This window comes from Lytechinus variegatus, chromosome 4, assembly GCF_018143015.1.
Source record: "Lytechinus variegatus isolate NC3 chromosome 4, Lvar_3.0, whole genome shotgun sequence".
Lineage (NCBI taxonomy): Eukaryota > Metazoa > Echinodermata > Echinoidea > Temnopleuroida > Toxopneustidae > Lytechinus > Lytechinus variegatus.
Genome location: NC_054743.1, coordinates 63,286,217 through 63,299,477, shown reverse-complemented (window position 1 = coordinate 63,299,477; position 13,261 = coordinate 63,286,217). Strand labels below are relative to the sequence as shown.

General features: G+C 37.4%; 1 pseudogene; it reads right to left on the bottom strand.

The window, feature by feature from the left end:
• Positions 1-13,261, bottom strand: part of LOC121413153 — a 33,399-nt pseudogene that overhangs the window by 2,312 nt on the left and 17,826 nt on the right.

Genomic DNA, 13,261 nt, shown 5'->3' with positions numbered 1-13,261 from the left:
CAATAGCCCTCATATAATCAGTAGCATAAAAATGCGAGATAATTGCTATTGGGTTTCATACAAATAAAATTTGGGAATAAACAGTTGTTCGAACTAGATAAAACTTCCAACGAACGCAACATTAATTTTTTGGGGAGCAGCTAAAGCTGTAGTCTCTTGACTCTTGACGAATTATGCATGCAATGTCATCGGTACTTTGTGATGACAAATAATGTGTGCAAATATTGATGGTACAATCTCAGATGTGTCAATAGGTTGACCTACTGTAGAGGGAGATCCAGGATTTTGAAATAAAGGGGCACAAAACGGGAGTTTTTAAAATGAGGAGGTGCAGATGACGATTTTATTAGATTCAGCTATAGTAATGCATATATTTGTTTGAGTGAATTCATATTTGTAATAAAAGAACATGATGCAAAATGATTCATTATTACAGAATAAGTACATATTAAAAACATTTTCATAAAAATGTACATACTGTATAACTGTATACAATTTTAAGTCAAATACATGTGTGTACGTATATTATGTTTATTCAATTTTCAACCGATTTAACAATGAACATACAATTTGAATATAGGAGAGTGCCTTCATGAGTAGGTTGTTTGATGCTGATGGCAGCCTCAATGGGATGATTCTCTAAATAGATCGATAGAGGGAGCACATGTCCCTTGCATGTACCCCCTCCCCGCATGGATCCGCCATTGCCTAACATGGCATATACAGCCATTTCTAATTGCAAGAAAAGTATGGGGTGGGGATCAGGGGGGGGGGGGGAGGTCGAGGGTCACCAAGCTCTCCTGTAGATCATGAACAATTAGTCCCCCCTCTTGTCCTCAATGGGGAAGGAATTTCATATGTTGGTGATGGATGAATGTTATTGCAGATCACTAAGTGATAATTAGTAATTTCCTGGATGTTTTACACTTTAATCTAGCTCTCTGGGAGATCTTGTGAGTACAGATCTTGTGAGTACAGATCTTGTAAATAGTTAAAACATGTTTAGCCAAACAGAATTTTAAGCACAAATTGAACACCATGGAGAAAAGAGGTCTTTTCTTGCTTTTTATTAACTGTTTGTTAAAAACTTCTGACATATGTCCTTTCAGGAAACTCTCCATTGCAGAGAACTGTATATAACAACCATGAAAGCACATAATTCAACATTATGGATGGTAGTGATTTTTTTTTTGGGGGGGGGGTGGGGGAGCTAGGGGGGAAATATAGTTCAAGTTTAGTTCAAGTTTATTTATTCAAAACCAAAAACATCACATCATAATCAAAATAGATGTACATACAACGTAAATGACTACATGAATATACATCAATCAGACTATAGCATATAGGAATTGGTTTTAGGACCCCTTTAAAAGCAAAGCTTGTGAGTAGGGCCCTGGAATACTTATGATTATTAACATAAAACATAGGATATACTAATCTACAAGATACAGAGAGAGAGAAAAAAAAATGTATAATAAGGTTAAGATGCTAAAAATAGAATGGAAAAAAATATAACAAACACACATATATACACAAACCCACACACACACACAACCACATCGACCCACAAATATACATGTTAAACATAGATTCTGAGTAGGTCATCAACTTAAATGCAAATACATTAACTTAAACACATATTGAAGGAAAATAATCACAATCTGTCAAGAAAATAAGTTTTGGATAATCTTTTGAACATGAAAAGAGTTTTACTATTTTTTATATCAACAGGTAAATTGTTCCACTCTTTAATACATGATATATGAAAGGAGGTCAGAGTGACATTTGTTCTTGCAAATGGCTGACGAATCAGATCCTTTTGACGTGTATTATAATTATGTATTTTTGAATTCTGAAGAAATAATTTTTTTAAGGTACATTCTGTGGGCATTGATTGTAGTTTGAACATGAACAATGCACAATTAAACAACACAAGTTTACTAAGTGGTAGCATTTTCAGACGAAGAAATAATGGAGTACTTGGATGTCTATAATTAGAATTTGTTATCAGTCGTATTGCCCTTTTCTGCAATATTCTCAATTTATCAAGATAAGACTTGAAAGTGTTTCCCCAGGCGACATTACAATATGTCAAATAAGGTAGAACAATACTATTGTATATTGTTATGAGTATCATTTCAGGTAAAATTGATTTTAACCTATAAATAACGCCTACACTGCGAGACACCTTTGTGCAGACAGCATCTAGATGATTTTTCCAGGATAGGTGCTCATCGATGTATACCCAAGAAACAAAATATTTGCACTTGGTTCAACATCATGACCACCTATATGAAGACAAGTTATACGCCCTGGTAGCTTTTTACCCTTAGAGCGGAAAATTATGCATTTGGTTTTTTGAATATTCAACAATAGCTTATTACAACAAAACCATGAATACAGCTTCTTGATTTCTTGATTTGCAACCAGTAACAAATTTTCTATTGACTTATCAGAAAGCATCAGACTGGTATCATCGGCAAACAGGGAGTATGAGAACAATGTTGATGAATGTATTATATCGTTTATATATATCAGAAACAACAGGGGACCAAGAACAGAACCCTGAGGTACACCATAGTTAATCGTAGCATGTTTGGATCTAGATCTATCTATCATAACAAATTGTGTTCTATCACACAGATAGCTTCGGAACCATGACAATGCTACACCACGAATTCCATAGTGTTCAAGTTTCTTGAGAAGGATATCATGGTCAATGGTATCAAATGCCTTTGACAGATCTAAAAATATCCCCAGACAATATTTGTTTTCATCAATAGCCTTTATGATATTACTCAATAAGTTAAAAACACCCATTTGTGTGGAGAAGTTTCTACGAAAACCGCACTGCTGAGGAATCAAGATGTTCTTTTTAGATAAAAAGTCATTTAAACGTTTATAAATTATTTTCTCTAGAATCTTTGAAAATATTGGTAACAATGCTATCGGCCTATAATTTACGACATTCTTACGATCAGATTTTTTATACACCGGCACAACTTTAGCTACCTTTAATTTATCTGGAACGACCCCCTGAGATAATGACATATTGATGATTTTACATAAAGGTTCAACAAAAATGTGAATACTCTCCTTTATAATCCGAGGTGAAATATCATCAGAACCACTCGATTTAGAAGGTTTTAAAGATGATACAATATTAATTATCTCAGCTTTTGTAGCAGGGTTTAAAAACAGAGAAGCATTATCTTTACATTGTTTCATATAATCACGATGAGATTGTGGTACTTGAGGAATTTCTGTAGATATTTTCTGGGGCAATCCAATGAAATATTTGTTAAAGCTTTCAGCCTTATCCTTGGCCGATGATAAAAGTATACCATTAAAATTCATCTCTTGTGGAATAGAATGCCTATTTGAGCGTCCAAGCAATTCATTAATGTGAGTCCAAGTCTTTCTGATATCACCTTTAACATCATTGAACAAATCATTGTAATAATCTTTCTTGGCTGAGCGAAGAACATTAATCAATACATTCTTATAATCAATATACTTCTTTTTACTTTCAGCTGTAGGTCTCTTGATGTAAGTACTATAAAGCGTATGTTTACGATTTATCGACTTCAGTAAACTATGAGTTACCCAGGGCTTTTTACATTTGTTCCTTGTTGCTGCCTTAACTAGTGGGAAACAAAAGTTGTATAGGCTGAGAAACTTTTGTAGAAAAACTTCGTAAAAATCATTAACGCCTTCCACTGAGGGAAGAGCCTGCCAATTAATTTCAGCTAAGTGTTGTTTGAACCTTGTGATTCTTACATCATTAATAAGCCGTTTCATATCTTTCTCACTTTTCTTAACAGGAGTTACTAAGGAATCCTTTCTTATACAAAATATGGGCATATGATCTGAAATATCTGAGTGAATTACACCAGAGCAAAACTCATTTTGAATGCAATTTGTGAAAATAGTATCTATCAGGGTTGCACTGTTTTCTGTTACACGAGTAGGTTTTGTGATAAGAGAGAACATTCCAAAGGAGTACATGAAATCAACAAAACTTTTAACACATTGATCATTATCATAATTCAATAAATTTATGTTAAAATCACCCATCAAATAGATCTCCTTGTTCTCTCTACTCACAACCTGTAGCTCATGTTCAAAATCCTCAATAAAAGACATACTATCATAGTAGTATAATACTTACAACTACAATAGGAAAAGCCAATGGTTTATTTTTTCAGCCTTCAGTCCCACACCTTGCATCCCAGGTGGCAATCTCCTACTTACAATGTCACATTTGACATTTCCAAGGCTGAAGGAGTTAGGGTCAAAGTTCTTCAATCTGTAAAACAAAACAATGCAATGTCCAGAGGCCTGTAAAATAAATCTTAGCAATCGATTCTATGCATTATGATTACAACTGTTTGTACACGATCAGTCAAATGTGTTCTACAATCTAAGCATTGTCTTAACATGAAGCTAGGCACAGGAATGGTGAAGGACTTAATTTAATTCATTAAAATCAAATTGCGAAAAAAATGACAATCACACATCACCAGTTCAGATGGTGGTTGATGGCAGTAAACATAATATAATAGGAACATGACCAGTAAGACAACATTTCCCATATCCCTTTGGCAGTCTTTACAGGATTAATAATTATAATAACACTAATAATAGTGTTTTATTTTTCCAGGGTAGCCACTTGAGCACTTATGAATTGCTCTACCAGTGGGTCCTGATTGACAAAACATTATTATAAGGCCCTAACCTACTCCATTCTGTAATGCCTAGTTCCTGGCTATAAGGCAGAGATTCTCATTTTTAATGTCTCTGGTATAACTCGGCCAGGGATCGAACCCACTGTTCATGACGCTGACACCCTGCCGACTAAGCCAACATGGTAGGTTCAGTATATCATACATTTTTCATCCAGTTAGTACAATTACCTCCTATAGAGCATACAGAGCAGGGTGATACTAGGTCTCATCCTGATGTTGTCAAAGAAATCCTTGGGGAACCCTCGGACATGGTTCACGATGATGTCCCGATGGTTGATACCCAAGGCGCTGGCGAGCTGCATGCCATGCTTGACGAGGAACGGTGAGTTGAGAACGGTCATCAGCATCGGAGTACTTGAGGAGCTTCTTGAGGTAGGTAGCCCGGCCTCTAATCGGGTAGGAACGGTAGAGGGTCCGCATCTGGGACAGGATGGAAGGGTCCCGCACCACGGCAATGGCACCTGGAGGATGAAAGTAAGAGCAAGGTGCCTATTCTGATGATCTGGGAGGGGCCATTAACAACTCCTCCAGGAAGAAAACTTTCCTTTTGGGTGTTTCATAAAGCTGTTCATTAGAAAAAAGTAATTTTTTGAATGACTGGTGATCCTATCATATGGTAAAGGATACACCCAAAATTTTAATACGGGTATAGATTCAATTAACAAGAAAGGATCATCAATTGTTTGTTTGTAACTTACAAAAAGCTTTATGAAACACACACCTGGGTCCCGTTTCATAAAGCTTGTTATAATAACAAAATTGCAATAACAGTTTAAAGCTACCAAAATCTTGTAATTTGATTGGTTGATTCAAAATTTGTCATAAAAATTTTGCACTTGTTACTGCAACAAGTTTTTATGAAACGGAACCCAGGTCGCAGGTAAGATTTCTTTTAAGGATCTGTCATTGGGTAAGTATTTATCATGCAGGAGTAGTAAGCAATTTTTCCTGTTATGAGCTACTTCGATTCCTTGCATTTGATTGGCTGAGAGCTAATTATTTAGTAACAGAACTTTTCAAGGAACCCTCCCCTGTCCTTCCAGCAGCTCTCTCCAGAAGAGATGACCTCAATGTTTAGGTTTCAATCACATCCCAGGGAGTTGTTCTCTTACAATTGATCAGGATAGGAAACCAACTTCCCAAGATATGAATACAAAACCCCACAAAAAGCTATATTCAAAGGAGAACTCCCCGGGGGTAAATGCCTTCAGGACAATTCCCAGTCAGTAAAAAGTGGTCTTCCCTGGGGCGTAGTCCTATAAACAGAGAGCGCTGAAATCTTTAATAGACCTAGTCCCCTGGTCGGTGAAAGATTTCAATCCCAAAACCCACAACACCTCAGAGAACTAGGCTACACTAGCCTGTATATTACCCTTATATGAAGAAAGAAATATGTTTGTGAACATTGGATTATTCAGTGGTGCCAGAATGTTCTGACTAGACAAAGAGAAGAGGTGAGCCACTGTGTGAAAATAATGGCTCTACCCACAATTAAACAGAATGTTCTATTGCACTTCATGGGATTATTTTACCATGATTATTGTGCAGCCCTAACCTGTAGGATCCAATTGGTATTACCCACCTCCAAAGGCTGTATTGGTCTTGATGAGACCAAAACTGAAGAAAGTGATGTCCGCAGCTGGGTTACCGTGGTCCTGGAGGCCACAGAACGATTCTGCACAATCCTCCAGGACGTCGAGATGATGTTCCTTGGCAACAGCCATGATGTCTTCAAGGTTGATCCAACGACCGTAGAGGTGGGCAACAAATATGGCTACTGTCTTTGGTGTGATGAGGGATTTCACATGTTCTACCTGCGCAGAGAGAAAGGAATGTTTTCAAAATAATTGATCATAATTCTGAATCGCAGTGACAATTGACTAGAAGGGCAGAAAATCATCAAGAATGAACCTTTCCCTTTTGTTCAAAAAAGGTGAGATTTTACCACCTGAAAAATCTTGTATCAGTGACAATGACTAAGTTGATGTAAAGACCCGCTCTTATTAACATATCATTTCACAGAACCGTTTGCTACTTTAATACCCCTTTGTTTGTTTGTGTTTTTTTTTATCTAGTTTGGCGGGGGGGGGGGGTTAAATTGATATCCAATAGAAAATTTTTAAGAATGACTGGTATTATAAAGTGGATCACATATATTTCTTGCTTTACTTGATTGTCTTTGTGAAGAGTGAACTTTCAAGATCTTAAACTACACATCCATCTACATATTTGCATATTCTCTTTCATATTTTCCTAGGCCTTCATAGGCCTATATATCTTTTATTCTTCATTTCATTTTTGTATCATATGCACAGTATGATTTGTAAAAGGTAACACAACAAGTGGAATGCCTCTGGCCGTCTCACCTGCATCACGCGGTTCAATATAGCAGCAGTGCTCACTTTGAATACTACTCTAACTCGCACAAGATGTTCAGTGATACATGGTTACTCTTATTTCCCTTTTTTTATGAACTAGACCAATAAACTTACAGAGATATGATGGTTATTCAACAAAAAACCCCAACATGGCCAAAGTTCATTGACCTTACATGACCTTTGACCTTGGTCATGTGACATGAAACTCTAATAGGATGTTCAGTAATACTTGATTAACCTTATGGCCAAGTTTTATTAACTAGGTCCATATACTTTCTAAGTTATGACATCATTTCAAAAACTTAACCTCAGGTTAAGATTTGATGTTGACGCCGCCGCCGCCGCCGCCGTCGCCGCCGCCGTCGCCGTCGGAAAAGCGGCGCCTATAGTCTCACTTTGCTTCGCAGGTGAGACAAAAATCATTTGTAATTCAATCTGCCAGCAGTTATGTTGATTTATAAATCAATAGCCAATTAAATTTTCCTCATTTTATAATCTAATCACACTAATTGTATTTCATATTGTTTTGATATGAGGATTAATATAAGATGTTCTAAATACTTTACAAAAATCTTACTCTTTATGAAATCATTTGAAATTCAGCCAGGTAGTGCCCAGTTCATGACACCTGTTCTAATAAAAACAATTGCTAGAACAGTTTAAAGCTACTAAAATTATTGGATCTGATTGACTGAAGGTAAAATTTGTTGTAGAAATTGTTCATGTCTTTGTTAAACTATACCCTGGATGCAAATGGCGATTAAATGAAAACAATAAGGGGCAGTCAGGTCTGGACATTTTAGCAAGTGCAAGTCGACCTCTATGCGTATGGTCAGTCTACATATATTTTTGTCTCACATGCATAGCAGAGTGAGAATATAGGCGCTGCTTTTCCAACATCCAATACTAACCCGAAGGTTAAGTTTTTGAAATACAGCATAACTTTGAAAGTATATAGACCTACTTCATGAAACTTGGACATGAGGTTAATCAAGTGTTACTGAACATCCTGCCTGAGTTTCAGGTCACATGACCAAGGTCAAAGGTCATTTAGGGTCAATGAACTTAGACCATGTTGGAGAATCAACATCAAAATCATAACCCAAGGTTAAGTTTTTGAAATTTCATCATAACTTTGAAAGTATATAAACCTAGTTCATGAAACTTGGCCATAAGGGTAATCAAGTATTACTGAACATCCTGCCTGAGATTCAATTCACATGACCAAGGTCAACAGTCATATAGGGTCAATGAACTTTGACCAATTTGGGGGTATTTGTTGAATTACCATCATAACATGATGTGTGCACATCCTCCTCTCCCAGGGGAGTATTCTAGTCAGTCTCTGGTGAGGCGCACACAGTACTGGACAAGCTACAATGACTTTCACATCCTAACGGGTACCCATTTAGCACCTGGGTCGAGAGTGGCAAATTGTGGATTAACGCCTTGACAACGGACGCCAGAATGCGGTGGGATTCGAACACACCACCCTCTGTTTACAAGGCGAGAGTCAGAACCACTAATCCACGGCTCCTCCACGAAGGACGCTAGGTCGTGGTGGGATTCAAACAGACGATCTCACTGATTACAAGGCGAAAGTTCGAACCGCAGGCTCTTCCTCAAGAATTGTATTTTTTTTTACAACACAAAATTTTAAGAATTCCAATAAAGAATAATTGTGTTGTTAACAAAACGCAATTCTTGACATTAAGAAATTGGATTAAGAAAACGGCGGCATACGCTGGCGAAAACGTTTATGCGTTACAGTCCCTCAATTCATTTCACAAAACTTTTCTTCCTCTTTGAGTTCAGGCTATTATGATTCATATCATTACTCTAACATGTTTAATACGCATGGTTTTATTTTGTCCTTTTGTTACTTGCAGAGCTAATAAATTTTGAAGGAAAAAAAATTTGAATTTCAGCCAGTTGTCAGTATCATGAATGATGATAAACATAATATTACCCTTATTTATTCAGCATATGCTTTTGTTTTGTTTTATACACCTCATTTGTTTATTGATTGATTATCTTGATGTATGGTATAATTCAATTCAATATGCTGTCTGTACTGGTTGTATTTGTGTATGCATACTACTGTAACTTCAATATTTTTAAATCAGTCAGTAGACTACTTTAGCTACCAATGCTGGTGGTAATTGCTTTTAGGCATGTTTCCCTTAGAAGTTTGAGGATATTTTTTTACTGGTATGCTACCATAGATTTAAAGCAAAACCACGTACACAATTATACAATGCAATATACATACATATATATATAAAATGCATCTGAAGTTTCCACAAGTAATCAAAATTTTGCATGTGGTTAAGAAAAATCTCTCCCATCAAAGGCATGACAGGGTATACTTGACAACACTTCATGAAAGTTACTGGCATTAACTGATGGTCATTCTCTGACGCTTACCATAGTAACAGAGACCAGTGCTTCTTGGCCAATCACAGCCGTTTCTGAAATTGTCAGAGCTGAAAGTTTGCAAACAATTGTGCTAACAATTGTTCTGAAATGGTTCACATGACTTGTGTAAAGGCCACTTTACACCTAACGATCAGGCGCGGATCCAGGGGGGGGGGGGCACGTGCCCCCCTTATGAGAAGCAAAATTAAAATTTGTATTTGAAATTGAAGACCTTTTTTTTGTCAATTTTTGTCGGGTACGAAATATCCTTAATTTGTGGTTGAAAACCTTTTTTTTTTGGGGGGGGGCTTGTCAAAATTTTCCTCCAAAAAAAATGCCACCCCTTAGGAAAATTCTGGATCCGCCCCTGCTTACGATTGGTCTTCAACCCGATTTTGGAATAAAATGTAGAATTTGGTGATAATATTGAGACGGGGAATATATCTCACTGTGTAATGTTTCGAGTCCTCTTACGAATATTTATGTTCAAATCTGTGACTATGCTATCATCCGTATTAGCATAAACGTGAATTTAAAATCTATATATTCGTAATAATGTCATAGAAATCTTACGATTTGATAAACTAATTTCACTTTTACTCCAGAATGAAGGCTTGAAATAATCCATAATTGGTATATTAGTATTCTTCCAAGATACAATTAAGTCGAACCTCAAATAAAGAGATAATTTTCATTCGCATTTTCAGAAGTTGAGCGAGTGCGATTTGTTCTAAAATTGGATCGTGGACCACTCGTGAGGTGTGCTGTGGCCTTGAAGATTCTGTGGGAAACAAATTGGATGGCAATATTTCTCTTATGATCCATGACACAATACAAAATAATATTTCCGATCATAAAACTCTCTTAAATAAACAAATCAAATACAAAATCAGCACTCGTAGTGCAGTCACTATACAAGCACTGTAAGTGCTAAATTAGCACTTCATTTTTTACAGTGTATAGGAATGCATTCGGTGTATCAGTATGTTTAAAACATAGACAAAGATACATACATTCAGGTAGAAAAGAAGTAACGAAGAAAGTAAACCAATGTTATGGTTATTCTGGTAGGTTTTTCATAAAGCTGTTCGTAAGTTAAGACCTACTTTAAGAACGACCGGTGAACCTTTCTTACATGCTAAAAATAATCACCAACAAACATTTATGGTGAATAATACCGTGTTTACACAGTGACACGGCTCGGGGGTTCGACACGCGAGCCGTGCTCAACACGGCAATTTTATGCTGTGTAAACGCGATCAGTGTGATCCGCGAGCCGTGTCGAACACGGCTTTTTTGATCCGCCAAAATCGTAGGTTTCAACCAGCGAGCCGAGTCAGACTCGGCAATTTTTTTCGTGTGTAAACAGAAAGCCGTGTCGAACTCTCTTGACCAGGTCACTGCGCGCGCTTTCACTTTTGGCATTGTTGTAGTTCGCACGGACAAGATTCGATTCCGGCGGTGAATTTCCCGCGTTTAATTTGCGACGTCATAATTCTTCCGTTCGAGATCCGCGAGCCGAGTTGAACTCGCCTTTTTATATGTACGTATAAACGCGATCTCTGATCCCTTCTTCGCAGTGTTCAATCCGGCTCGCGGATTCAACACCCGAGCCGAGTCACAAGAAAAGATCACAGTCGTTCTTAAAGTGACTCTTAACTTCCGAACAGCTTTATGAAACGGCCCCAGGTTTAATCATCTGCAAGGCACCACTTCAATGGATGCGATTAAAAAAAAAAAAATCCTGGTACTACTTTTGCATATAGTTACATATCTTCAATATTTTAAGTGAGGTAGGGATTTTTTTTCTTTGATAATTTTCAACCATTATGATGGTTTTTACTTTATGATGAGATGGAAAAATATAAAAACGTGAATAAAAACGTGAGAAGCAAAATAATCTATCGCCGAAATATGAGGGTCTTTGCATAAAAACATTACTATCATGATGATTTTGCCATCAGATCCAGGAATCGAACTCTGGACTTCAATAGTGTAGTCTGGCGCCTAGACACTCGGCCACGGCACCTAGCCCCTCACACACACACATACACACGCACCCTTACAAACACACACGCATAAATACACGCGCGCACATCCACCCCCACACACGCACAGACTGGCCTATGGTATTACCTTTGGGGTCATCGTCTCTAAATCGACATCGACGGCAACCAGTTTGAGGCCATGATGCCGAACGATCCTGGCCATGTCGGGGATGTTGATGGCGCAGAACACCATCTCCGAACCCCTCGGGAACCTTTTGATCGATAGGTAGAGGTCGAAGGCCGTGCGGACGGACAGGCACGGGAGGATGGGACTGGGTGTGGCATGGGCGTGGTTCCAAAGCTGGTCCAACTTGTACTCGATAAGACTCCGGTGGTTTTCCGGCTCCATGGAGAAGGGAATGGCTGCCAAGACATCGCTCCATGACGCATCTTTAATGATAAAGAAATGAATTTCCGCTCATGAGATTAAAATGGGGGGGGGATCTAAAAAAAAATTAAGCTAAAACTAGCTTGGAAGCCATGGACCACCTCCGCCCCCCCAAAAAAAGGGGGGGGGGAGAGAGCGTCACGAAAGTTTCACGAAATTAGAAAAGGGGAAAATAGGAAGGTGAAAAGGGTGAATTGTGATCTTGATTTTTTAATTCTATTAAAAAGGTCAGTCTTCGTTCACTCTCCTCACTCGCTCGCAGCCTTTTAGAAATACGATCATGTACGTGGCCGAACATTTCAGCCAGCTTTATTATATTTGAACATTAATAGGCATACATTATGCATTTAAAATATAATCCATTACGATGGGACAACTATACTATCTGACTTTTCTTCCTAAATAATTTTTTTTTTTACTATTAATGTATTATCTATTTTATATCATTATTATTTTTTTATAACAGGGAGCATTTCATGAAAGGAATTGTAAGATATTTCAATCCAACAGTTGCCAACAGGGTCCCTTAGCTTATCAAAATCAAGGATAGTTATCAGCTCAAACAAACAACATCTTATTGGGAACAATAAGATGTATTTACATGTATTTACCTTAATCTTGGGCGGGGGGGGGGGGGGGTTAACTACATTACGATGCACGATGGCAAAAATGGGAGACCTCGACAATAAAGAGGTCCAATATTTTAATCCAAATTGTTTAATTTCAATTCTACTATGATGATATCAGTTATTAAATTAATGCGTAGTATAGATGGCCTCGCTTCACAATATACCAACCTATCACTTTCATCTTGTTTCTAAGGTCAAAGGGTCCGTGATAACTACTCGAACTGAGAGTGGATATTAAGTCTCATCTAACATGTCAAGTATTAGAATTTAATACCGATTTTTCGTATAGGGGTCATACGTTGGAAAGTGCAGAGCTTATAAGTATGGGTCGTGGAGGGTTTTGAAAGTGACGGTAAGGGTGTGTGTGCGTGTGTGTGTGTGTGTGTGTGTAACCCATTACGTTATTAAATGTATACTACAAAATATTATCCAAGGTTTTGGCAGCAAGGATCAAACAGGTTTTAAACGAAATAATTCATTATGATCAGGTGGGATACATAAAAGATAGAAATATTGGGGAAGCAGTTCGACTAATAGAAGATATATTATTTTACTCTAGACATTACTTGGAGCAAAGACAAGGATTTTTTATTGCGGTAGATTTTGAAAAAGCGTTTGACTCTGTTTCTCATCAATACTTATTGAAAGCACT